We start from the raw sequence: 25,989 nt of genomic DNA, 5'->3' as shown, positions 1-25,989 counted from the left end.
ATATTGTACATTATTTGTTGTTATTGTGAAGGATGTTGTTCCCCTGATTTATTTCTCAGCCTTTTTATCATCTGGATATGGGAGGGCTAGTGCTTTTTGTTGTTGTTTTGTTTTGTTTTTGAGTTAATCTTGTATCTAACCACATTGCTGAAGGTATTTAGCAGCTGTAGGAGTTCCATGGTGAAATTTTGGGGGGGTCACTTATGAATGCTATCATGTCATCTGCAAATATCAATACTATAGCTTTAATTTGTAATTTCCTTTAGTTGTCTTATTGCTAAAACTTCAAGTATTATACTGAAGAGATATGGAAGGAATGGACAGCCTTGCCTTATCCCTGATTTTAGTGGAATTGCGTTAAGTTTCTCTCCATTTAATTTGATGTTGGCTATACTCTTGCTGTAAATTACCTTTACTATGTTTAGGTATGTGCCCTGTATCCGTGATCTCTCCCAAGACTTTATCATGCAGAAGTGTTGGATTTTGTCAAAGGCTTTTTCAGCATTTAGTGGGATGACCGTGTGGATTTCTTCTTTCAGTTTGTTTATATGGTGGATTATGTTGATGAGTTTTCATATGTTGCACCATCCCTGCATCTCTGGGAGGAAGCCTACTTGATCATAGGAGATGATTTTTTGAAGTTGTTGTGCCAGGAAATGCCTACTCCACCATGGGACTGGCCTCCATCTTAAAGAGAGAAAAAAAAAAAGCCTAAAAACTTGACCTACAGCAGAACCCAAACTGCACCCACATACCAGGAAGGACCCCTCAGCTTGTCCTTGGCCAGAGTTACTCCCTAGCTACTTCCTAGCATCAGCCAATCAAAGATTAGTCTGGTTGTTTCAGATGTACTTTCAGACCCTTTGTGATTCTATACTGTCTTGTTTCAGAGCACCCACCTGTCGGCTTATAGCCATTCTATGAGATGCTTGCCAGACCAGACACCCCTTCCCCACCCCCTCACTTGCTCCCATTTTCCTATAAAACCTTGTCCTGCTGAGGATTCGAGGCTGCTCTGCCTTCCCTTTCGGTCCTGCTGTGTCAGAGTTGGGTTGGAGGAGATCCAAGTCCGAGCTTGTAATAAAGAGACCCTAAGCTATTATATCAGAATGGCCCCTTGGTGGTCTGGTTTTTTCTTTCTTTGTTGAGTAGTAGGGTGACTGTGGCCTCATAAAATGAATTTGGAAATATTCCTTTGTTTCTATTTTGTAGAATAATTTGAGGAGTGCTAGCATTAGCTCTTCTTTGAAAGTCTGGTAGAGTGCTGAGCTAAAGCCATCTGGCCCTGGACTTTTTGCCGGGGTGGGGTGGGGGAGGGGAGTGCGTTGGGAAATTTTAAATTACTATTTCTATTTCCTTAGGGGATATGGGTCTATTTAAATTGTGTATCTGATCTTGATTTAACTTTGCTAAGTGGTATCTATGAAGAAAATTGTCCGCTCCTTTTAAATTTTTCAATTGTATGGAGTACAAGTTTTTGAAGTAGGGCCAAAGTATGATTCTTTGGATTTCCTTGGTGTCTGTTGTTATGTCCCCCTGTTCATTTCTAATTTTCTTAGTTTAGATATTCTCTCTCTACCTTTTCATTAGTTTGAATAAGGGCTTGTCTATCTTGTTGATTTTCTCAAAGAACCAATTCTTTGTTTCATTGGTTTCTTTGTATTATTCTCGTTACTATCTTAGTAATTTCAGCCCTCCGTTTGATTATTTCCTGCCATATATTCCTCCAGGGTGTGTTTGCTTCTTTTTGTTCCAGAACTTTCAGGTATGATGTTAAGCTGCTAGTATCAGATCTCTCCAATTTCTTTATGAAGGCACTTAGTGCTGTGAGCTTTCCTCTTAGCAGCATATTCATTGTGTGCCACAAGTTTGGATATGTTGTGCATTTATTTTCATTAAATTCTAGGAAGTCTTTAATTTCCTTGTTTCTGCCTTGACCTTGAAGTCATTCAGTAGGGAGTTGCTCTGTTTCCGTGAATGTGTAGGCTTTCCATTGTTTCTGTTGTTGTTGATATCCAGCTTTAAGCCGTAGTAGTCTGATAGGATAGAGGGGTTATTTCAGTTTTCTTGTATCTGTTGAGACTTGCTCTGAGACTGAACTTGGGGACAGTTTTGAAGAAAGTTCAACGAGGTGCTGAGAATAAGGTACATTCTTTTGTGTCTGGGTGATATCTGTTCTGTTGTGTAGATAGCTGTTAGGTCCATTTGGTTCATAACTTCTGTTAGCTCCATTAGTTCTCTACTTAGTTTTGTCTGCATGGAGTGGGGTATTGAAGTCTCCTACTAATCTTCTGGGAGGTTCAATGTGTGGCTTAAGCTTTACTAATGTTTCTTTTACGAATGTGGGTGCCCTTGCATTTGGGGCAGGGATGTTAAAGGTTTTTTTTCCCTTGAGGAATATGGTGTCCTTCCCCATCTTGTTGGGTTAGTTTTGTTTTGAAGTCTATTTTTTTAGGTATTAGAATAGCTACACCAGCTTGCTTCCTGGGTCCATTTGCTTAGAAAATCTTTTTCTAACCCCTTACTCTGAGGCAGTGGTTCTCTTTGATATTGATATGTGTTTCTTTTTTTAAATATTTTTTATTATTACATATTTTCCTCAGTTACATTTAGAATGCTATCCCAAAAGTTCCCCATACCCTCCCCCCCACTTCCCTACCCACCCATTCCCATTTTTTGGCCCTGGTGTTCCCCTGTACTGGGGCATTTAAGTTTGCAAGTCCAATGGGCCTCTCTTTCCAGTGATGGCCGACTAGGCCATCTTTTGATACATATGCAGCTAGAGTCAAGAGCTCCAGGGTACTGGTTAGTTCATAATGTTGTTGCACCTACAGGGAGATATGTGTTTCTTGTATGCAGCAAAAGGATAGATCCTGTTTTCACATCCATTCTGTTAGGGAATTGAGTCCATTGATGTTGACAGATATTAATGAGCAGTGATTCTTGTTATTTTGATGTTGCTAGTGGAGGTGGTTCTCTGTGTGTGCGTGTGAGTGAGTGTGTGTGTGTGTGTGTGTGCGCATGTGTGTGTTCCTTCTTTTAGTTTTGCTGGCATGAGATTATTTTCCGTGTTTTCATAAGTGTAGTTAATCTTCTAGGGTTGGTGTTTGCTTATGGTACCTCCTGTAGGGTGGATATTATTTAAATTTGACTTTGTCCTTGAATATCTTGTTTTCGACATGTATGGTAATTGAAAGTTTTGCTGAGTATAGTAGTCTGGGTTAGCATCTGTGATCTCTTAAGAGTCTGCAGGGCATCTGTCCAGGCCCTTCTGGCTTCTAGAGTTTCCACTGAGGAGTTGTATATAATTCTGAGGTGTGCCTTTGTATGTTACTTGGCCTTTTCCCCTTGCAGCTTGTAATATTCTTTTTTTTTGTTCTGTATGTTTAATGTTTTGATTTTTATGTGGCAGGGGGACTTTCTTTTCTGGTCCAATATACTTGGTGTTCTGTAATCTTAAACCTTTATAGTCAGTTCCTTCTTCAGCTTAGGAAATCATTTTTCTATGAGTTTGTCAAGAATATTTTTCTGGGTTTTTGAGCTGGGGGACTCTTCTCTTTATATTCCTATTGTTCTTAGGTTTGGTCTTTTCATAGTGTCCCTGTATAGTTTGTGTCAGGAATTTTTTAGACTTAACACTTGGCCAGTGTATCTGTTTTTTTCTGTCCTGTCTTCCACTCCTGAGATTCTCTCTTCCATCTCTCGTATTCTTGGTGATGCTTGAATCTGTCATTCCTGTTTGCTTTCCTAGATTTTCTATCTCCTGGATCCCCTCAGTTTGTGTTTTCTTTATTACTTCTATTTCCATTTTCACATCTTACACAGTTTTATTCATTCCCTTCATCTCTTTTTTTTTCCCTAGGTTTTCTTTAAGGGATTTATATGTTTCTTCCCATTGTTTGACTTTATTTTCCTGGATTTCTTTTTTTTTTTTAAGATTTATTTATTATATGTAAGTACACTGTAGCTGTCTTCAGACACTCCAGAAGAGGGCTTCAGATCTTGTTACAGATGGTTGTGAGCCACCATGTGGTTGCTGGGATTTGAACTCCGGACCTTCGGAAGAGCAGTCGGGTGCTCTTACCCCCTGAGCCATCTCACCAGCCCCCTGGATTTCTTTAATAAGAGATTTGGTCATTTCCTCTTTTAGGGCCTCCATTATGTTCATAAAATCGGTTTTAATGTTATTTTTCTGTGCTTCAGCTCTGTTGGACTATCCAGGGCTTGGTATAGCGTGATAGCTGGGCTCTGGTGATGCCACATTTGCCTGGATGTTGTTGTTTGTGCTTATGCTGGCTTCAGGCATCCGGGTTTGGGATAATTACTGGTTAGGTGCCAATTTCTGAGTTTATCTTCATTGGATTTTTTTTTCCGGTTTCTGTTTCCTTTCTGATCTTCTTGCCTGAGTAGCCTCTGGTTCTGATGATTGGTGAGTTCTCAGGTCCTATAGGGCATCTCCACTGGGGTTTGTGGCCTGCTTGAACTCTGGGATTTGGGGGGTTCTGGAAGCTGGCATGGCCTCTAGGGTTCCAGGTACTGGGGTGGCCTCTGGGGTTCCAGATACCAGCATGACTTTTGGTAGAGCAGTGGGCTTTTGCTGGAGTTGTGGGCCAGGATCCTGTTAGAGTTTTTTCAGTCAGAACTCATTGTGGCTATCTGTCTTTGACTGTTGCTGGTTATTGAGGTAACTACTTTACCTTGAGAAGCATAAACACATCTCCAGTTTCCTTATGTATATTAGATAACTACATCACTCAAACTTCCTGTTGGCAAGGAGAGGTCTATGTCACTGGCAATATCCTAGTTTGCCTCTGGATCAAGGAGATTGGCAAAATTGAGGAGTCCAACAGGACTAAGAATAATCTTCTCTGATGTGGACCCAGAGGAACCACCGTTCCTTGCCTTGGCACTAGCTAGAGCTCCTGGTTGTGTTCTATCCTGCAGCAAGGCCTGGTTGCGCTAATCGGGGTGATGTTGCTCATCGCCTTGGTCCACTGTAGGCCCTGACTGTGATGGTTACTGTAAATGGTCAATCTATCAGGCTCTGGAATCTTGGAGATGGACCTCTGAGCATGCTTGAGAAGGACTATCTTGATTACATTAATTGTGATGTGGGAAGACCTAAGGTGGATGGAACCATTCCTTGGATAGAGGGGGGATGGGGATGCTGGGCTGTATGAAATGGAGAAAGAGAGATGGGCACTGGCCCACATCACTCATCATGTTCTTCTCTGACTCCAGATGTCATGTATTTCAAGCTGCTGCTGCGCTGCCGCTTTAACTCTCCTGCCAGCATGGATGACTGACTATACCTTGAACTTTGAGCTGCCTTTGACAAAGTATTTTATCATAGCAATAGGAAGAGACATTAAGACGTTGGCTCTTTCCCCAGCTCCTTCCAGTCCTACCCATTCGGGACCATGATGGATGAGGCTGTCTCTCCATTGTGCTTTGAAAAAAAAAAATCAAAGGCTGAGGATGGAAGAGTTATTCCAGGTCTATGTCTTACATAGGCCTGACCATAGGCGATCACAAAGGTTTACCTGGCAGCCTCACGGGAGAAATCTGCCCCTCCACCCCCCACAGCAGCCGTGGCACAGCTAGAACAGAGCAGCCTGTTCTAGAACAGGGAACTGTGGTCAGAATTAACCAGCCCTTCCTGCATCCAAGCTGGCTGTGCTCTTAAGCATACTTCTATGATACCGGGTATGTTTAGAGTAGTATGGCCATAATCTCTTCCACATACTCAGTGAAGTAGTCCAGTCATATTCTGATGACAGAATGTGGTGGGTACATATCAAGTTAGGGACTTTTCCTTTCATTTTAGCTTTCTAGTATATTACGAAAATTTAGAAGTGTCAATTTATTCCAAAAGATCAAGTTCTTCAGAGGTTGTTATAGGATTCTTCTAACTCAGACTCTTTTTTTATAGGATTTTTAAAAATTATAATTACATCATTTTTCCCTCTTCCCTTTCTTCCCTCCATCTCATTCCATATATGTTTACCAGCCCTTGTTCTCTCTCATGTTCTTTGTTTCTTTAAAAGTATTTGGAAACTTGATGCCCCAGGGAAGAGGGATGCTGATGGGGGTGAGGTGGGAGTAGGTAGGCAGGTGGGGGAGCACCCCTCAGAGGTAGGAGGGAGAGGGGATGCGGAGGACCAGGAAAGAAGGACCAAGAAGGGGGGCAAATTTTGGAATGAAAATAAATAAAATAATATAATAAGAAAAAAAAGTTTCTTGTTCTTATACATACAAACACACTTATACATACATACATATATATATATATATTCCCAAATACATATATTCGTAAATATATACGTTTCCTAAATATATACATTCATAGATGTAGTCCTTAATATATGAATACAACCTGCTCAATCCATATAATGTTACTTTTATGTATATGATTTGTGATTTCAGAGCTGACCACTTAGTATTGGATGACCAATAAGGGGTGCTCTTCTCTAGAGAAGACTTTCTCCATTTAGTTGCCTGTAATTCTCTGTCTAAGGTTGCAGCCTCAGGAGTTTCCCCCCTTCCATGGGAGCATGCCCATTACTGTCATCTTTGTTCATGTCTTGGTTAGGTAGCCATGTTGACGAGACTTCACAAATATTGCTTCTCAGATATTTTGGAGATACAATATCACAGCAAGCTTCCTGTTTCTCCGGCTCTTACACATCTTTCTGCCCCTTCTTTTACAACAAGCCTTTGGTGCAGGAGTTATGTTGTAGATGTATCAGTGGAGCTGGGCAACACATGATCTCTTGTTCTCTGCATTTTGATCAAATGTGGTTTTCTGTAATGATCTTCATTTGTTTCAAAGAGAAGTTTCTTTGATGTGAGGTGAGGACTACACCATATATGGATATAAGGATAAATACTTAGAATGTAGTTAGGGATTGTGCTGATAGAGTAAAGTGGTGGTTATGGGCACTTCTCCAAGACCCATAACTTCTTTAGCCCAGGGTAGTTGGCTAGGCTTCTAGTAGCAGATAAGATTTCCTTCAAACCCAATTAGAGAGCTGTTGGTTATCACCAAGGCGTGTATGCCAGTACTGCACCTTTGGGGTTATCTTGTCATGCTGGTTGTTGTAAGGATCACAGCTGGGTAGGACTGTTGGTTGCTTCTTTACCTGGAAGCTTGCATAGCACCTTCTAGTACCATGAAAGTTAGTCCTCAGGGAGGAGGTTTTAAGGTCAGATCCAGCTCAGTGGCCACTGGGTCCTGTGTCCGGCACATGGTGACTATAAGAACAAGGGCAACAACAATAACTGGTAATGTTTTGGAAGGTTCTTTGACAGCCCTGACCAACAAGTAAAAGTAGGCTTCCTACATCTGGTGTTGGGGATTTCATTATTTAATTTATGGTTCACAGAGGGAAGACTATTAGCCCAGATGGGAGACCTTCATTTAAGCTATGTATGTATATGCACAGAGACTTCTGTGTGTTATATATAATTGTAGGTACAAATAATAATATGAATCCTTATGACTTTTTCAGATATCTTAGTTCCTATTTTACCTTCATCTGTATTTATCTCCCTCTCCACTCCATAAGTAAAGCCCCTAGTTTGTTCCATTTCCCCCTTCAAGTCACTTGTGCAGGACTCTTCCCCTCTCGTGTGCCCCCTACAAAGGCCCCTTTTCCTTTCCTAGTCTTTGTAGTTACTTCAGGTTATAAACTCAGATCCCAGGACTTGAAGCTAGGAATTACAAATATGAGATGCAACATTTGTCTTTTCTCTCTCTCTCTCTCTCTCTCTCTCTCTCTCTCTCTCTCTCTCTCTCTCTCTCTCTTTGTGCCAGTACTATGTAAATGTTTCATTTCGTGTCAGCTGGGACTCCCTCCTGGGCTGCTTCATAGGTTCTTGATGGGCTGGTGGGGCCACTATGGGTGCTTCTTGTCTAGCTTGGTTTCTGGGAAGATATCATTCAAGTCATCAATGGTCATCTGGTCAAAGGGAATTCTGTTCTTCATTTTTTCCAGCTACTTCTCATACTCCTGGATCCTGAGCTGAGATCCAGACAGGAACTCAGCACAGTTCTTCACATCCTCTTTCTCCTCCTGGTCCACCAGGACTGTTCCTCTGGCACAGGAATCTTCAGGACATTATACTTCTTTTCAAAATCATCCACCAAGCCAGCTTGGCCACATTGGCCCTGTAGTAAGCCCAGTCAATCACTGGTGGTTTCTCAGACAGACTAGCCAACCTGGTGTGGAGGGTCTCATTCCAGGACTTTAGGGCATTTCCAACTGTCTTATGCTTTGGAGGCATGATCTCTACAAAAGATACCCAGTCAATGTTTTTTTTTTTTTAAATTAGATATTTTCTTTATTTACATTTCAAATGTTATCCCCTTTCCTGGTTTCCCCTCTGAAAAACCCCTATCCCATTCCCCCTCCCCCTGCTTATCAACCTACCCACTCCAGTTTCCCTGTCCTGGCATTCCCCTACACTGGGGCATAGAACCTTCATGGCACCAAGGGCTTCTCCTCCCATTGATGTCCAACAAGGCCATCCTCTGCTAGATATGTAGCTGGAGCCATGGGTCCCTCCATGCTTTCATTAGTGGTTTATTCCCTGAGAGCACTGGGGGTAATGGACGGTTCATATTGTTGTTCCTCCTATGGGGCTGCAAAGTCCTTAAGCTCTTTGGTCCTTTCTCTAACTCCTCCACTGGAGACCCCATGCTCAATCCAGTGGTTGGCTTCGAGCATTCACCTCTGTATTTGTCAGGCACTGGCAGAGCCTCTCAGGAGACAGCTGTATCAGACTCCTGTCAGCAAGCACTTGTTGGCATCCACAATAGTGTCTGGGTTTGGTAACTGTATAAGGGATGGATTCCTAGGTGGGGCAGTGTCTGGATGGCCTTTTCTTCAGTCTTTGCTCCACACTTTCTCTCTGTATCTCCTCCCATGGGTATTTGTTCCCATTCTAAGAAGGATGGAAGTATCCACACTTTGCTCTTACTTCTTCTTGAGCTTCATGTGGTCTGTGAATTGTATCTTGGGTATTCCAAGCTTCTGGGCTAATATCCATTTATCAGTGAGTGCATACCATGTGTGTTCTTTTGTGATTGGGTTACTTTACTCAGGATATTTTCTAGTTCCATCCATTTGCCTAAGAATTTCATGAGTTCATTGTTATTAATAGCTGAGTAGTACTGAGTTTAGCTCTGTACCTCATTTTTAATAGGGTTATTTGGTTCTCTGGAGTCTAACTTCTTGAGATCTTTATATATATTGGATATTAGCCCTCTATCAGATGTAGGATTGGTAAACATCTTTTCCAAATCTGTTGGTTATCATTTTGTCTTACTGACAGTGTCCTTTGCCTTTCAGAAGCTTTGCAATTTTATGAAGCCCCATTTTCAATTCTTGATCTTAGAGCATAAGCCATTGGTATTCTGTTCAGGAAATTTTTTCCTGTGCCCATGTGTTTGAGGGTCCTTCTCACTTTCTTTTTTATTAGTTTCAGTGTATCTGGTTTTATGTGAAGGTTCTTGATCCACTTAGACTTGAGCTTTGTATAAAGAGTTAAGAATAGATCAATTTGCATTCTTCTACATGCTGACCTCCAGTTGAACCAGCACCATTTGTTGAAAATGCTGTCTTTTTTCCACTGGCTGGTTTAAGCTCCTTTGTCAAAGATCAAGTGACCATAGGTGTGCGGATTCATTTCTGGGTCCTCAATTCTATTCCACTGATCTTGCTGATTGTTGCTGTATCAATATTATACAGTTTTTTTTTGTTGTTGTTGTTTTTTTTTTTTTTTATCACTATCGCTCTGTAATACAGCTTGAGGTCAGGGATGGCGATTCCCCCAGAAGTTCTTTTATTGTTGAGAATAATTTTTGTTATCCTGGGTTGTTATTGCAAATGAATTTACAAATTGCTTTTTCTGTGAAGAATTGAGTTAGAATTTTGATGGGGATTGCATTGAATCTGAAGATTGCTTTCAGCAAGATGGCCATTTTTACTATATTTATCCTGCCAATCCTTGAGCATGGGAGATCTTTCCATCTTCTGAGATCTTCTTCGATTTCTTTCTTCAAAGACTTGAAGTTCATGTCATATAGATCTTTCACTTCCTTAATTAGAGTCACACCAAGGTATTTATATTATTTGTGACTATTGTGAAGGGTGTCATTTTCCTAATTTCTTTCTCAGTCTGTTTATGCTTTGAGTAGAGGAAGACCGCTGATTTGTTTGAATTAATTTTATATCCAGCCACTTTGCTAAAGTTGTTTATCAGATTTAGAAGATCTCTGGTGAAATTTTTGATGGCACTTAAGAATACTATCATATCATCTGCAAATAGTGGTATTTTGGCTTCTTCCTTTCCAATTTGTATTCCTTTGACCTCCTTTTGTTGTCTAATTTCTCTGGCCAGGACTTTGAGTACTATATTGAATAGGTAGGGAGAGAGTGGGCAGCTTTTCTAGTCCCTCATTTTAGTGGTATTGCTTCAAGTCTCTCTCCATTTAGTTTTATGTTGGCTACTGGTTCACTATATATTGTTTTTACTATGTCTAGGAATGGGCCTTGAATTCCTGATCTTCCCAAGACTTTTATTCTAAAGGGGTGTTGAATTTTGTCAAATGCTTTCTCAGCATCTAATGAGATGATCATGTGGGTTTTTTTCCTTTGTTTATATAGTGTATTATGTTGGTGGATTTCTGTATATTGAACCATCCCTGCATCCCTGGGATGAAGCCTACTTGATCATGATGGATGATTGTTTTGATATGTTCTTGGATTCGGTTTGTGAGAATTTTATTGAGTATTTTTGCATGGATATTCATAAAGGAAATTGGTCTGAAGTTCTCTTTCTTTTTTGGGTCTTTGTTTTATGTATCAGAGTAATTGTGGCTTCATAGAAAAAAATTGGGTAGTGTTCCTGATGTTTCTATTTTGTGGAATAGTTTGAAGAGTATTGGTATTACATCTTCTTTGAAGTTCTGATAGAACTCTGCACTAAACCCATCTGGTCCTGGGCTCTTTTTGGTTGGGAGACTATTAATGACTGCTTCTATTTCTTTGGGGGTTATGGGAATGTTTAGATGGTTTATCTGATCCTGGTTTAACTTTGATACCTGGTATCTGTCTAAAAAATTGTCCATTTCATCCAGGTTTTCCAATTTTGTTAAGTATAGGCTTTTGTAGTAGGATCTGATGATTTTTATTTTTATTTTATTTTTTTTATTTCCTCGGTTTCTGTTGTTATGTTTCCCTTTCCCTTTCTGATTTTATTAATTTGGATACTGTCTCTGTATCCTCTTGTTAGTCTGGCTAAGGGTTTATCAATCTTGTTGATTTTCTCAAAGAACCAGCTCCTGGTTTGGTTGATTCTTTATATTGTTCTTTTTATTTCTACTTGGTTGATTTCAGCCCTGAGTTTGATTATTTCCTGCCATCTACTCCTCTTGGATGAATTTGCTTCCTTTTGTTCTAGAGCTTTCAGATGTGCTGTCAAGCTGCTATTGTATGCCCTTTCCTGTTTCTTTTTGGAGGCATTCAAGAGTTATGATTTTTCCTCTTATCATTGCTTTTATTGTGTCCCATAAGTTTGGGTATGTTGTGGCTTCATTTTCATTGAATTCCTGAAAGTCTTTAATTTCTTTCTTTATTTTTTCCTTTGTCAAATTATCACTGAGTAGAGTGTTGTTCAGCTTCCACGATTATGTGGCTTTTCTATTATTTTTGTTGTTATTGAAGATCAGCTTAGTCCGTGGTGATCTGATAGGATGCACAGGATTATTTCAATCTTCTTATATCTATTGAGGCCTGTTTTGTGACCAATTTTATGGTCAGTTTTGGAGAAAGTACCATGAGGTGCTGAGAAGAAGGTATATTCTTTTGTTTTAGGGTGAAATGTTTTATAGATATCTGTTAAATCCACTTGGTTCATAACTTCTGTTAGTTTCACTGTGTCTTTGTCTAGTTTCTGTTTCCATGATCTGTCCATTGATGAGAGTGTGATGTTGAAGTCTCCTACACTTATTGTGTGAGGTACAATGTATGCTTTGAGCTTTAGTAAAGTTTCTTTTATAAATGTGGGTGCCCCTGCATTTGGAGCATAGATGTTTAGAATTGAGAGTTCATCTTGCTAGATTTTTCCTTTGATGAGTATGAAGTGTCTTTCCTTATCTTTTTTGACAACTTTAGCTTAAAAGTCAATTTGATTCGATATTAGAATGGCTACTCCAGCTTGTTTCTTGAGACCATGTGCTTGGAAAATTGTTTTCCAGCATTTTAACCTGAGGTAGAGTCTGTCTTTGTCACTGAGGTGCGTTTCCTGTACACAACAAAATGCTGGGTCCTGTTTATGTATCCAGTCTGTTAGTCTATGTCTTTTTACTGGGGAATTGAGTCTGTTGATATTAAGAGATATTAAGGAAAAGTGATTGTTGCTTCCTGTTATTTTTGTTGCTAGAGGTAGAATTATGTTTATGTGGCTATCTTCTATTTGATTTGTTAAAAGAAGATTATTTTCTTGCTTTTTCTAGGATGTAGTTTCCCTCCTTGTGTTGAAGTTTTCCATTTATTATCCTTTGTAGGACTGGATTTATGGAAAGATATTATGTAAATTTGGTTTTTTCATGGAATATCTTATGTTCTCTGTCTATAGTAATTGAGATTTTTGCTGAGTATAGTAGCCTAGGATGTCATTTGTGTTCTCTTAGGGTCTGTATGACATTTGCCCAGGATTTTCTAGCTTTCATAGTCTGGTGAAAAGTCTAGTGTAATTCTGATAGGTCTGCCTTTATATGTTACTTGACCTTTTTCCCCTTACTGCTTTTAATATTCTTTCTTTGTTTTGTGCATTTGGTGTTTTGATTATTATGTGATGGGAGGAATTTCTTTTCTGGTTCAATCTATTTGTAGTTCTGTAGACTTCTTGTATGTTCATGGGCATCTCTTTCTTTAAGTTAGGGAAGTTTTCTTCTTTAATTTTGTTGAAAATATTTACTGGCCTTTTAGGTTGGAACTAATATTAGCTCTCTTCTATCCCTATTATCCTTAGGTTTCATCTTCTCATTGTGTCCTGGATTTCCTGAATGTTTGGGGTTATGGTTTTTTTGCCTTTTGACCGTTGTGTCAATGTTTTCTATGGTATCTTCTGCACCTGAGATTCTCTCTTTTTTCTCTTGTATTCTCTTGGTGATACTTGCGTCTATGTCTCCTGATATCTTTCCTAGGTTTTGTATCTCCAGAGTTCTCTCCCTTTGTGATTTTTTTTTTATTGTTTCTACTTCCATTTTTAGATCTTGGATGGTTTTGTTCAATTCCTTCACCTGTTTGGTTGTGTTTTCCTGTAATTCTTTAAGAGATTTTTATGTTTTCTCTTTAAGGGCTTCTAGCTGTTTACCTATGTTCTCCTATATGTCTTTAAGGGAGTTATTTGTGTTATTTTTAAAATCCTCTATCAGCATTATGAGATGTGATTTTAAAACCAAGACTTGCTTTTCTGGTGTGTTGGGGTACCCAGGACTTGCTGTGGTGGGAGAACTGGGTTCTGATGATGCCAAGTAGCTTTGGTTTCAGTTGGTAAGGTTCTTGCACTTATCTTTTGCCATCTGGTTATCCCTGGTGTTAGTTGGTCTTGCTGTCTCTGGCTGGAGCTTGTCCCTCCTGTGAGCCTGTAAGTCTATGTCAGCACTCCTAGCAAGACCATCTCTCTCCTGGGCAGGGTTTGGGTGTGGAGAGCTGTGGAACAGCCTTAGTTCCTGGGCCAGATGGAAACCTGAAAGCTCCTGTCCCAGTTGCTGCATTGTTCCTCTGCCCTCTGTGCGCCTGGCTGGTCCCGCTTTGGACAGTTATTGGAGAGAAAGTGGTGATCTCACCTCTGAGCCCAGGAGTGAGAGCGTTACTGGGAGACCAGTTCTCTTCTGACGACACCTGTGTACAGAGCAAACCATAGGATTTTTAAGGAGCTAAATAAATACTGCCTGTAACAGAGCATACCCCTCTCTCAATCCAGTCCATGGTTTTTAGATCAAGTTTACACCCAACCATCTTGGGATACTTCACTGTCCGCCTGCAGAGTACTGTCTCCAGCAGCAATGAACAGAAGTGTCAACATTGGCCTTTCTAAGTCCCTCAAACTCTTAAAAATCTTAATGTGGGTGTGTGCATGTATGCGTGCACAAGTGTGTGACATATAGTTAGAAATCAGAGGACAATATTTTGATTCTCTTTCCACTGGTTTTGGGACAGGGTCTCGCCATCCTTTCTGGTATTCTGTTCACCCCAGGCTAGCTAACCCACAAGCTCTGGCTTATTTCTTTGTCCCCTCTCACCATAGGAGTACAGTCGTATAGACTTGGGTCTCCCAACTTGCTGCTTTCCATGGATTCTGGGTATAACACTCAGTTCATTGGGCTTGAGCAGCACATGCTCTTCTGCCGTGAGGCATTTCTCCAGCCCCTATCAGCTATAGATAAACTACCTTTATTGTGCTTGTGGGTTGAGCTATGTGCACCTGGCAAAATGAACTAGGATATGACTATAGATATAACCAGCCCGTGTGGTAAAGCTGGGTGTTCTGAACCAATTTTAGTCCAGACTGCTGCCCAGTTCTAGAATTATAAATAAAGCCAATTAAAAACTGAAAGAAAATGAGCTAAGACACTTCTTTTTCCATAGTTTGTCACTACCTCAATAATAGAAACAATTCTGTGTTTAAATCAACTCTGCATTCATTTTTGCTACTTATTAAGAGAAATGCAACACTGGTACACATCTACTTGGTTGTGAATATTTTTATTGTGTGTGGTGTATGAGGTGGGGTGCACACACCTATGCATGCACACAGAGGTCAAGGAGGGTGTCCTACAGTTTCTTTTACCACTCTCTGTTCATTCTTCTGAGATAGGGTTTTTCTCTAAACCTGGTGCTTGGGGTTTTTGTTTTTGTTTTTTTTTTTTTTACTAGGCTGGAAACCAGCAAGCCACAGCAAGCCCCCTGCTTCTGTGCCTTTGGAACTGAGATTATAGTCATATATAAGATGCCAGGTTGTGACATAAGCCCTGGAATCAGATCCTCTTACACAGCAAGTACTCTTACTGTTAATCCTTCACTCTAGGCGCCCCCTTCTGTCACCTTATCAATCTTATGGTGATAGGGTAAGAGTATTTAATGAACTCTACCCACTTGAACATCTTAGGTGTACATTACAGTATTGTCTGTTACTGGTCTTATGTTGTACAGCATACCTGTGGAGCACATTAATCTTGCTAAGTGGAAACTTGATGGCCATCTACTAGTAACCTTTTCTGCCTCTTCCCAGCTCCTGATAACTGTCATTACACTCTTGAGGTCTGTAAACTTGAGGCTAGCATGTTTCTCAGTAGTTGAGTGCTTGCCAAGCCTCTACTAGGCCATAGTTTTTGAGTCCCCACATTGAATTTGATGGACTTTCCAGAAACATTTAGATCATGAAGACTCCAACATAAGGAAGAGATTGACACATTGATAGACTCATCATGAGATTATTGGGAACAGCAGAATGTAGAAGGTGGGCCTAGTTGAAAGAAGTAAGTTACTAGGGCACTCTCTTGCTCTGGTGTTATCTAACAAAACTTCCTGGGAGACACAATATACACATCTACTTTCTCAGACAAACCAAAGTACAAATGCCACCAAAGTCCAACTTGATGAGTCAATTAGTTTTATTGGGGGTCACTTACAGGAATATGGGTGAGGCATTATGTGCAAGAACATAAATGACTCAAAGACATCATCAAGGTCTATCCCAGCATGAGTGACAGCTTACCACACTGGGAACCTGGAGCTTACTGCACAACTTTCTGCAGCTCAGCTGGTTTCTGCTTCTTCCGGACAGCTGGTCTGGTCTCAGAGTCTTCTTTGCAGCTTGACTTGGGAAGTGTCTTATCCACCATGTAGGGTGTCTTTGGGGTTCTTTTGAGCTTCATTTTTTTTCCTTTCAATTAACAAAGCTCTAGTTGGGTTGTCAGTAGGTGGAAGTATCCTTGCACCTCGTTGTCTCTCCAATGGCTTTCCAAATCTGCAAACAATCAGAGATCAACAGTTTGCCTACGTAACAAAACCTTCCATGAGGAAGGACAGAACAAAATCCCAAACAACTTTAGTGTAGTTACAAAGATTACCTTGGTGAAGCACTATCAAAGCCCTTTCTCGTCTGCTGAACAAGTGTCAGGTGAACCCCAGAAGCTAAATAGATACTAAAGTGGGACACAAGCGACGTCTAATGCACCTCGGAAAGGTTCCATTCATTTCTATGTATTCCTTCCTCCACAGATCAAACTGGGTACAAAACACGGATGGGACTCCATTTGCTTGGAAAATTGTTTTCTAGCCTTTCACTCTGAGGTAGTGTCTGTCTTTTTCCCTGAGATGGGTTTCCTGTAAGCAGCACAATGTTGGGTCCTGTTTGTGTATCCAGACTGTTAGTCTTTTTATTGGGGAATTGAGTCCATTGATATTAAGAGATATTAAGGAAAAGTAATTGTTGCTTCCTATTATTTTTGTTGTTAGAGTTGGCATTCTGTTCTTGTGGCTGTCTTCTTTTTGGTTTGTTGAGGGATTACTTTCTTGCTTTTTCTAGGGTGTGGTTTCTGTCCTTGTATTGTTTTTTTTTTTCTGTTATTATCCTTTGAAGGGCTGGATTCGTGGAAAGATAATGTGTGAATTTGGTTTTGTCGTGGAATACTTTGGTCTCCATCAATGGTAATTGAGAGTTTGGCTGGGTATAGTAGCCTGGGCTGGCATTTGTGTTCTCTTAGTGTCTGTATAACATCTGTCCAGGATATTCTGGTTTTCATAGTCTCTGGTGAAAAGTCTGGTGTAATTCTGATAGGCCTGCCTTTATATGTTACTTGACCTTTTTCCCTTACTGCTTTTAATATTCTATCTTTATTTAGTGCATTTGTTGTTCTGATTATTATGTGTCGGGAGGAATTTCTTTTCTGGTCCAGTCTATTTGGAGTTCTGTATTTGTATGTTCATGGGCATCTCTTTCTTTAGGTTTGGGAAGTTTTCTTCTATAATTTTGTTGAAGATATTTGCTGGCCCTTTAAGTTGAAAATCTTCATTCTTATCTACTCCTATTATCTGTAGGTGTGGTCTTCTCATTGTGTCCTGTATTTCCTGGGTGTTTTGAGTTAGGATCTTTTTGCATTTTGTATTTTCTTTGATTGTTGTGCCGATGTTCTCTATGGAATCTTCTGCACCTGAGATTCTCTCTTCCATCTCTTGTATTCTGTTGCTGATGCTCTCATCTATGGTTCCAGATTTCTTTCCTAGGGTTTCTATCTCCAGCGTTGCCTCACTTTGGGTTTTCTTTATTGTGTCTACTTCCCTTTTTAGGTCTTGGATGGTTTTATTCAATTCCATCACCTGTTTGGTCGTGTTTTCCTGCAATTCTTTAATGGATTTTTGTGCTTCCTTTTTAAGGTCTTCTACCTTTTTAGCAGTGTTCTCCTGTATTTCTTTAAGTGAGTTATTAAAGTCCTTCTTGATGTCCTCTATCATCATCATGAGATATGCTTTTAAATCCGGGACTATCTTTTTGGGTATGTTGGGGTGCCCAGGACTGGGTGGGGTGGGAGTGCTGCGTTCTGATGATGGTGAGTGTTCTTGGTTTCTGTTAGTATGATTCTTACGTTTACCTTTTGCCATCTGGTAATCTCTGGAGTTAGTTGTTATAGTTGTCTCTGGATAGAGCTTGTTCCTCAGGTGATTATGTTAGCCTCTATCAGCAGACCTGGGAGACTAGATCTCTCCTGAGTTTCAGTGTTCAGAGTACTCTCTGCAGGCAAGCTCTCCTCTTGCAGGGAAGGTGCCCAGATATCTTGTGTTCGAACCTGCGTCCTGGCAGAAGTTGTGATCCACTTACCAGAGGCCTAAGATCCTGTGGAGAGTCCTGTGGGGACCTTGGGGGTGTCCTCAGACTCTGCGCCCAAGGTACCCCTGTGAGGGTGTGGACCGGAAGGGGATATAACTCTTCTGTAGAATCATCACTTGGTTTTTAAGCAACCGCCCACATATTAAGTCATGTTTCTTTAAATAGAACAAGTTCTCCATTTGTCTTGAAAGATGCCCTAACCAGGTGTGGTGGCACATACCTTTAACCCCAGCACTTGGGAAACAGAAGCAGAGGCAGGAGGATCTCTGTGAGTTTGAGGCCAGCCTGGTCTACAGAGTGAGCGAGAGCTGCAGGACAGCCAGGGCTACACAGAGAAACCCTGTCTTAAGAGAGAGAGAGAGAGAGAGAGAGAGAGAGAGAGAGAGAGAAGGAAAGAGGGAATGAAAGAAAAGAAAAAAGAAAATGAAAGAAGAGAAAAGAAAGGAAAGGAGGAGAAGAAGAGAAGAGAAGAGAAGAGAAGAGAAGAGAAGAGAAGAGAAGAGAAGAGAAGAGAAGAGAAGGAAAAAAGAAAAGGAAAGGAAAGAAAAGAAAAGAAGAGATACTCCAAGCCTTCTTGGGATATTTTGGGGTTCCCTCAATTGCAGCTGCCCCTCTGAAGGCCAAGCTGTCCTCTCAGTCTCTTCTGTGTGGGCCTTTGCCTTATGCTATCCCAAATTACCTCCAATGTGAGGCCACCACAACTGGCCAGCCTATTAGCTACATTTTTTTCTTTCTTTTTCTTTTTTTCTTTTTTCTGTGCTAAAACCACTATTACCAAAGGCAACTTGTAATGGGAAGAGTTTATTCTGGCTGACAGTTCAGGAGAGAAAAAGGTCTGTCCTGGGAGAGAGTCATGGCAGCAAGCCCCAGGCATGCATGGCCTCTGGAGAAGAAAGCTGAGAGCACAAAGCAGAAAGAGCTAGCTAGAACCAGTGGGGCTTTAATCCCAAAGCTGCCCTCACAGTGCACTTCCTCCAGCAAGGCCAAACCACCTAAACATCCCCAAACATGGCCACCAACTGGGAACCACGGTTCCAATACAAGAGTATCAGAATGGGGACATTCGCATTAAAACCACTACAGTGTCTCTCGTTCAAGTCTTTGTTTAGTTTTATTTGCATCTTCAGTCAGAAATCTACAGCTTCTTCCAGGTGTTTCCAAAGTTTCTACTAAGGTTGTTTTGATGAGATTCCAAGAGCTACCTCTTCCCTTGGACTTCCTTCTAACCACATCATCTCTGATAGCCCAGGCTATGCTGTATCCTTGCACAGAACAGTGCACATAAGCAGCGATTGATGGCAGGAAAAAAAGACTCCTGCTGTCAACTTTAATTCCCTCCTCTGCTGTGTGTCCTTCCAGCCAGAATAAAGCCAGAAGCTGCAGAACCACGCACTACTGTGCAAGGCAACCCTTTCCAGCACTCGGAGCTTGCACTGAGAGAAGCATGCAAGGAAATGAAACCATTGATTTAGAGAAGACAGGAAGGAAACAGAGACTGTCAGCCTGTCTCTGAGGCTGAGAAGGACTATTGGCTGAGGGCCTGTGCTCTCTGACCCCAAAACAGAAAGTCAGCTTACTGAGCTGTCTGTGTATGTTGTATGGGTGTGCAGTGTTTTCAGAGACATTTTACATTTGAAAATCAATGTCTTCAGATTTTTCTTTTTTCTTAGTCTAAGACCCCTCTAAAGGTTACAAAGACAGAGAAAGGATACACTGGGAAAGAGAAACTGAGACATGTGGAAAAGGACTGTGTGGTTAAGAGTGCAATGAAGGGACTGGAGGGCTATGGGGGTGGGGGCAGGGTGCTAGTGGCCAGCCCTTATTTGCCGCTGAACTCACTCTTCACTTGCTGTTCTTTGTGTGTGTCTACATTTTGCACTGTTTTTAGATTTAATCCATTGGGAAGAATGTGCCCTGAGAGACTTCAGACTTCTTTTCGTTTTTTTTTTTTTTGTTTGTTTGTTTGTTTTGTTTTTTGTTTTTTTTCTGGTGTTAGGGATTGTGGTGGTTTGAATAGGTATAGCCCCCATAGACACATGTTTTTGAATGCTTGGCCACAGGGAGTGGCAGTATTAGGAGATGTGGCCTTGTTGGAGGAAGTGTGTCACTGTTGGGGGTGGACTTTGAGGTCTCCTTGCCCAAGCTCCACCCAGTGTGGAATCAGAGCCTCCTCCTGGCTGCCTGAAGAAGACTGTCCCCTGTTGCCTGTGGATCAAGATAGAGGACTCAGCTCCTTCTCCAGCATCATGTCTGCCTATGGGCTGCCATGATGATAATGGCCTGAACCTCTGAAACTTCAAGCCAGTCCCAACTAAATGTTTTCTTTTGTAAGAACTGCCTTGGTCCTGGTGTTTCTTCCCTATGATAAGGATTGAACCCAGGGCCCAGTACATGTGAGGTAGACATTCTAACAGCACACTATGCCCCTCTCCTATTTATTTTCTTTGTTTTCTCACCTCCACTCCCACATTTTGCTTATGAACATGAGTCCGGATAGAAAGATAGAGAAAATTATGGGGACCAGGAACAGAAAGGACTCCCTCACTGAGAAATCTGATATAAAACTCTCCTCCAGCTAAGAAGCAAAAATTCTAACAGATCAGCGTTTGCCTAGGTTCCTTCTTCATTCCCAGCTACAAAGTAGGAATCAGTGTACACCTTCAAACACACACACACACACACACACACACACACACACACACACACACACACACAAACACGCGCGTGCGCCCTTTACAAAAACCAAACCAACCAAACAAAACAACATGAAACAGCCCTGTGCAGCCCAAGTAGGTCCTGATTTTACTTTATAAGAGTGGAATCCCAGCCCGTCATGGTGGACACACACCTTTAATCCCAGTACCCAGGAGACATGAAGAAGATTTTTGTGAGTTTGAGGCCAACTTGGTCTATATAGGGAGTTCCAGGGCAGCCAGAGCTTCATAAAGAGACCCAGTCTGGGAAACGAACAAAGGAACCACTATAATCCCATCCAAGCCACCTCCAGAGCCACCCTATAATCTCACTCACCCAAGAGAAAGTGGGAGCATCTCTTGGCCACCTTCAAGGGACAACTCCAGGGTCACCAAAATGGTATATATGGCTAATGCCAATGAAACTGTCCTTCCAGAAGTCTGGCCACATTGGCCACATCAGACTCTTTCCCAGGGTGGCTCTATTGCATCTCACATCATTAAGAACATGTGTTTAAAATGACTTTTGTGCTGGGCAGATGACTTGGGAGGTAAAGTTCCTGCTGCTCAAGCATGAAGAATTGAGTACAGATCCCCAGCACCTTCCCCAGCCTGGTGTGCGTGTCTGCACCTGAAACCCTAGTGCTGGAAGAGAGCAGAAAAAAACGGATCCCGGAGCTCACACTGACTGACAGTCTAGACAACCAATGAGCTCTAGGCTCAGTAAGAGACCTCTCAGAGAGTAAATGGAGTGCTGTAGAGGAAGACTGCCAACATTGACCTCTGGCATTCACACACACAAACACTCACACACACACACTCAGACACACACTCACACACACATAGATATATTCACACACATTCACATACACACAGAGACACATTCACACACAGACACACACACACAGACACACACACACACACTCAGACACATTCACACACACACACACACTCACACACACATTCACATACACACACAGACACATTCACACAGACACACACACATACACATACATACACACACTCAGACACATTCAGGCACACACTCACACACACATAGAAACATTCACACACATTCACATACGAAACATTCACACACAGACACACACACTCAGACACATTCAGACACACACTTACACACACACATTCAGACACACACTCACACACATTCACATACACACAGAGACACACTCACACACAGACACACACATACACACACACACTCAGAAACATTCACACACACACTCACACACACATAGATACATTCACACACATTCACATTCACACACAGACACATTCACACACAGACACACACACATACATACACACACTCAGACACATTCAGGCACACACACACACATTCAAACACACACTCACACACATTCACATACACACAGAGACACACTCACACACAGACACACACATACACACACACACACTCACACACACATAGATACATTCACACACATTCACATACACAGAGAGATACATTCACACACAGACACATACATATTCACACATACAGTCAAACACACACACACACACATGTTTAGAGAAGATCTGAATAGTAGACTCTGGGGGTGGCCATGCCAAGTGGACATGGAAGCTCTGCACACTGCCTCCTGCACCCCAACCTTCTCTTCCCTTCCTTTGTTATAAAGGATGTTATTTACATATATAAACATCTTTTATAATAAATTGATGAACATGCCCCTCTCAAATATTTTTCTGATTACAAATGTATTGGATATTCACCAGAAGTCATCTTAGAATGCCAAAAGCCAGACCAGGGAGGTGATTTAGCTGCCATGCCTGCTGCCCAATGGCCTGGTTTGACCCAAGGGACCTGCGTGCTGGGAGAACAGAAGCAGTACCTGATAATTGTCTTCTGACACCACACACACACACACACACACACACACACACACACACACACACGCCAGACATGCCCCCCGCCCCCACACACTTACTCAAACACAAACTCAAGTAAATAAATAATCAATGCAATTTGAAAAATGTTTTGGGACTAAGGATATGGCTCAGCAGTTTAGGGCACTGTTTCTATCGCAGAAGACCTGGGTTTGGTTCCCAGCACCCACATGGTGGCTTACAACCTTCTGTATCTGCAGTTCCAGGGAACCCAATGCCCTCTTTTGACCTCTTTCTGGAACCAGGCATGCATGTGGTGTACCTAGATTTGTGTAAACAAAATACTCATATATTAAAGATAAAATGACCAAAAATTGGTTTAAATGCCCTCATAAGGCTACATAATTCAACAGCCGTCACTTTACCATTGCATAGACAGTGCCCTGTGTTTGTGTAAAAACCAGTAGATAAAAGAGTATAAAATAGCCAGGCAATGAGGGTGCGCACCTTTACCCCAGCACTGGGGAAGGAGAGGCCTGTGGACCTCAAGTTCATCCTGCTACAAACCATCCTGGTCACAGAGCAGGTTCCAGGATGGCCAGAGCTACAGAGAAACCCAGTCTTGTAAAACAAACAAAACAAAAAGTATAAAATACACTGTAAGATAAAAACTGTGTAGAGTTTTGCATCAACTTCTCCTTTCAATTTCAACCCAACCCCCTTTCCAGTCCCCACCCCACCCCACCCCCACCCCACCGCCGCCGCTTTTAGACTCGGACATCTCCTGTTCATGTTTCTTTGCTGCCCTCTGGTGGAATTACTAGGAATTTGCCACAGATGACATGAAATTCACAAAAACCACCGGTGTGGTTCTTGATTCTGCCAAAGATATGATTGGGTGTCAGTGGTCAGGAATTTGCTACAGCAGGAAAATGTAGAGAACAATCTTCTAACTATTTGCAAACTAAATAACACACTTGTAAGTAATTCACAGCCCAGAACCGAAATGAAGTAGTAATATGCAGGTAGGTGTTCATGCAGAGGAAGATGTGAGGTGGAGTCCCTCATTGAATGGGGACTCACCATTTAATGATTTAAATGATTCTCACCATTTCAGCCAGGCGGGCTTGCCATGAAGCTCCCGTGAGCCGACCGTCTCATCTGTGTAACTCTGAGGTTACAGGCACACACGGCCACGCCCCGCTTTTATATGGGTGCTAGGGAATTTGAACTTAAGTCCTCTTGCCTGCACAGCATTTCTTCAGAAATGCCCCGGGTAGAAGTAAAGTCTCAAAAGGCTAAACCAGGAACTACAATTTAGTACTTGCCTTTTTCTTTTCTTTTCTTTTAAAGATTTATTTATTTATTTTATGTGAGTACAATGTAGCTGTCTTCAGACACACCAGAAGAAGGCATCGGATCCTATTACAGATGGTTGTGAGCCACCGTGTGGTTGCTGGGAATTGAACTCAGGACCTCTGGAAGAGCAGTCAGTGAGTTTAACCACTAAGCCATGTCTTTTTCTATAACTGGGTTTCTAGTGAAAGTCCCAGAAAATTATAGACTTACAGGTGGGATGGGAAGGGGACCTTAAATAGTTATTATTTGTCCTAGGATTCTTGCTTCTTTGCTGGCATTTAACTTCAACCAGATGTCAAGGTTGTAGCCTCCCTCAGCCTTGAAGCAGGCTGATTCAGACTTTACTGCCACTGAATATGAGATCACCTGGGGTGTAGCCTTCCAATTTAGATGGCTATATTGTTATGTCAACTACCACTGCTTTTCCTGGAGACTCTGCTACCTGCTGAGAGACCCTTGAGACATTCCAGAAACACATCCAATCCTGCACATCACCTACAGGCTGGCTCCAGGCACCAATGGGGGGTGGGGGGTGGGGGGGGTGGGCCTCCCCTCTTTATAAGCACAGACTCTTAGTAAACTTTGGGGCCTTGATCAGAGAAAAATTTGTCTTGGCCTCATTCTTTTCTCACCATCTTTCAGCCCCAGCCTGCCTTTCAGGAGTACCCGGTTCATGTAAGCTGCAGGCAGCTTATAGTTACAGATTGGCACCACGAACACGGACCTGAAAACGGCAGGGTAAAACTGAGGGACCGCTGTCTTATGTGGAGCTCCACAAGAAGGGAAGAACAAGAAGATCGCATCGGGCACAATGAGCAACAGGTATTTATGCTAGCGCTGGCTTTAAACTTCATTTTTTAAAGTGTTGCTGGAGGTGCGATAGGATACAGGCTAAGTTGGAACAGTGCTGACCCAGCGCTGATTCCACGTAGGGTTTGTCAGCGAAATATGGGACTAGAAAATTCCAAACAAGCAATTGTCCGCAGCCTTCAAGAGCTGCTTCAGGCGAGAGGAGTAGGGTTTGAAGAACAATTGTTAGAAAAATTTTCAGATAAGATAGATTCTTGCTGCCCGTGGTGCAGAGAAGAAAAAAACTTTAGATAAGAGAACCTGGGAGAGAGTTGGGGAAGCTTTGAAAAAAACACCCAGGCAGATAATTTTACCCTTTGCCTTTGGGCACTCTTAAAAGATGCTATTGAAAAGGAGATCAGGTGTCAGATAGCACCCAGACAGAGCTTGAAGAATCTCAGGAAGAGCGCCTGTCAGAGAGGACTTTCTCAGAAAGGGGCCCTCTCAACCCTAAATTAGAAAGATATAGAGACTCTGATGATGAGCTAACTTTAGACAAGGAAGATCATTCAGAAAGAGGAGCCGCCAAATATTTTGATGAGGATTTGCCTCCTCGAAAACCTCCCCCTCCACTTTTGGCCTCCACTATAGGAGATGCTACTCATATGGATACGCAACTAAGTAAATTAGAGTTTGAAATTAAGTGGCAGAAATTGACTAATGAGCTTCGGGAGCTAAAAAGGGGTCAGATACAGGGAAGAACAACTCCTCTGAAGTGTACCAATCTCCCTTAGAAAGAGCTGTGTGTCAGGCTCGTGGAGAAGGGCAAGATACATCTGAAGTGCTAGCCTTTCCTGGAGTTGAGATAATTGACCAGCAAAATAATAGAGTCAGACAATACAAGACTTTGGAGTTCAAGGTGATTAAGGAGTTAAAAACAGCTGTTGCACAATATGGCCCTACAGCTCCTTTTACACAAGCATTATTGGATACTGTCATGGAGTCTTAACCCCCCAAGATTGGAAGACTCTATGTAAGGCTACTCTGTCAGGAGGAGATTTCTTACTTTGGGATTCTGAATGGCGAGAAGCCAGTAAGAAAACTGCCGCTTTAAATGCTCAGACAGCTAATCCAGACTGGGATATTAACATGCTTTTAGGAGAAGGTCGATATGAAGGCAATGCTAATCAGATTGATTTTCCTGTTGGAGTGTACGTGCAGGTTGCTATGGCTGCCCACCGCGATTGGAAACACTTACCAGCTGTAGTGGCTATTCCTGGTTGTCAACTTGACTATATTTGGAATGAACTACAATCCAGAATTGGAAGGCTCACCAGTGACCCTTATCTGGAGGCTTGGAGATCCTTATCTGAATCTT

At 41.8% G+C, this 25,989-nt stretch overlaps 1 long non-coding RNA gene across 2 annotated transcripts; it reads left to right on the top strand.

Moving 5' to 3' along the window:
* The first annotated feature begins 1,653 nt into the window (after nt 1-1,653).
* Gm39646 lies at nt 1,654-25,945 on the top strand. 2 transcript variants are annotated; one of them, XR_865448.1, is made up of 3 exons: nt 1,654-2,145; nt 24,465-24,644; nt 25,833-25,945. It is a non-coding gene; the product is annotated as a predicted gene, 39646 (long non-coding RNA). The 2 variants fall into 2 exon arrangements; XR_865447.2 differs by having other exon boundaries at nt 1,655-2,145; nt 25,822-25,945.
* The last annotated feature ends 44 nt before the right edge of the window (nt 25,946-25,989 follow it).

Source organism: Mus musculus, chromosome 1 (genome assembly GCF_000001635.26).
Source record: "Mus musculus strain C57BL/6J chromosome 1, GRCm38.p6 C57BL/6J".
In the NCBI taxonomy this organism is placed as follows: Eukaryota; Metazoa; Chordata; class Mammalia; order Rodentia; family Muridae; genus Mus; species Mus musculus.
The sequence above is the reverse complement of the archived record's forward strand: the minus strand, read 5'-3'. Positions and strand labels throughout refer to the sequence as shown.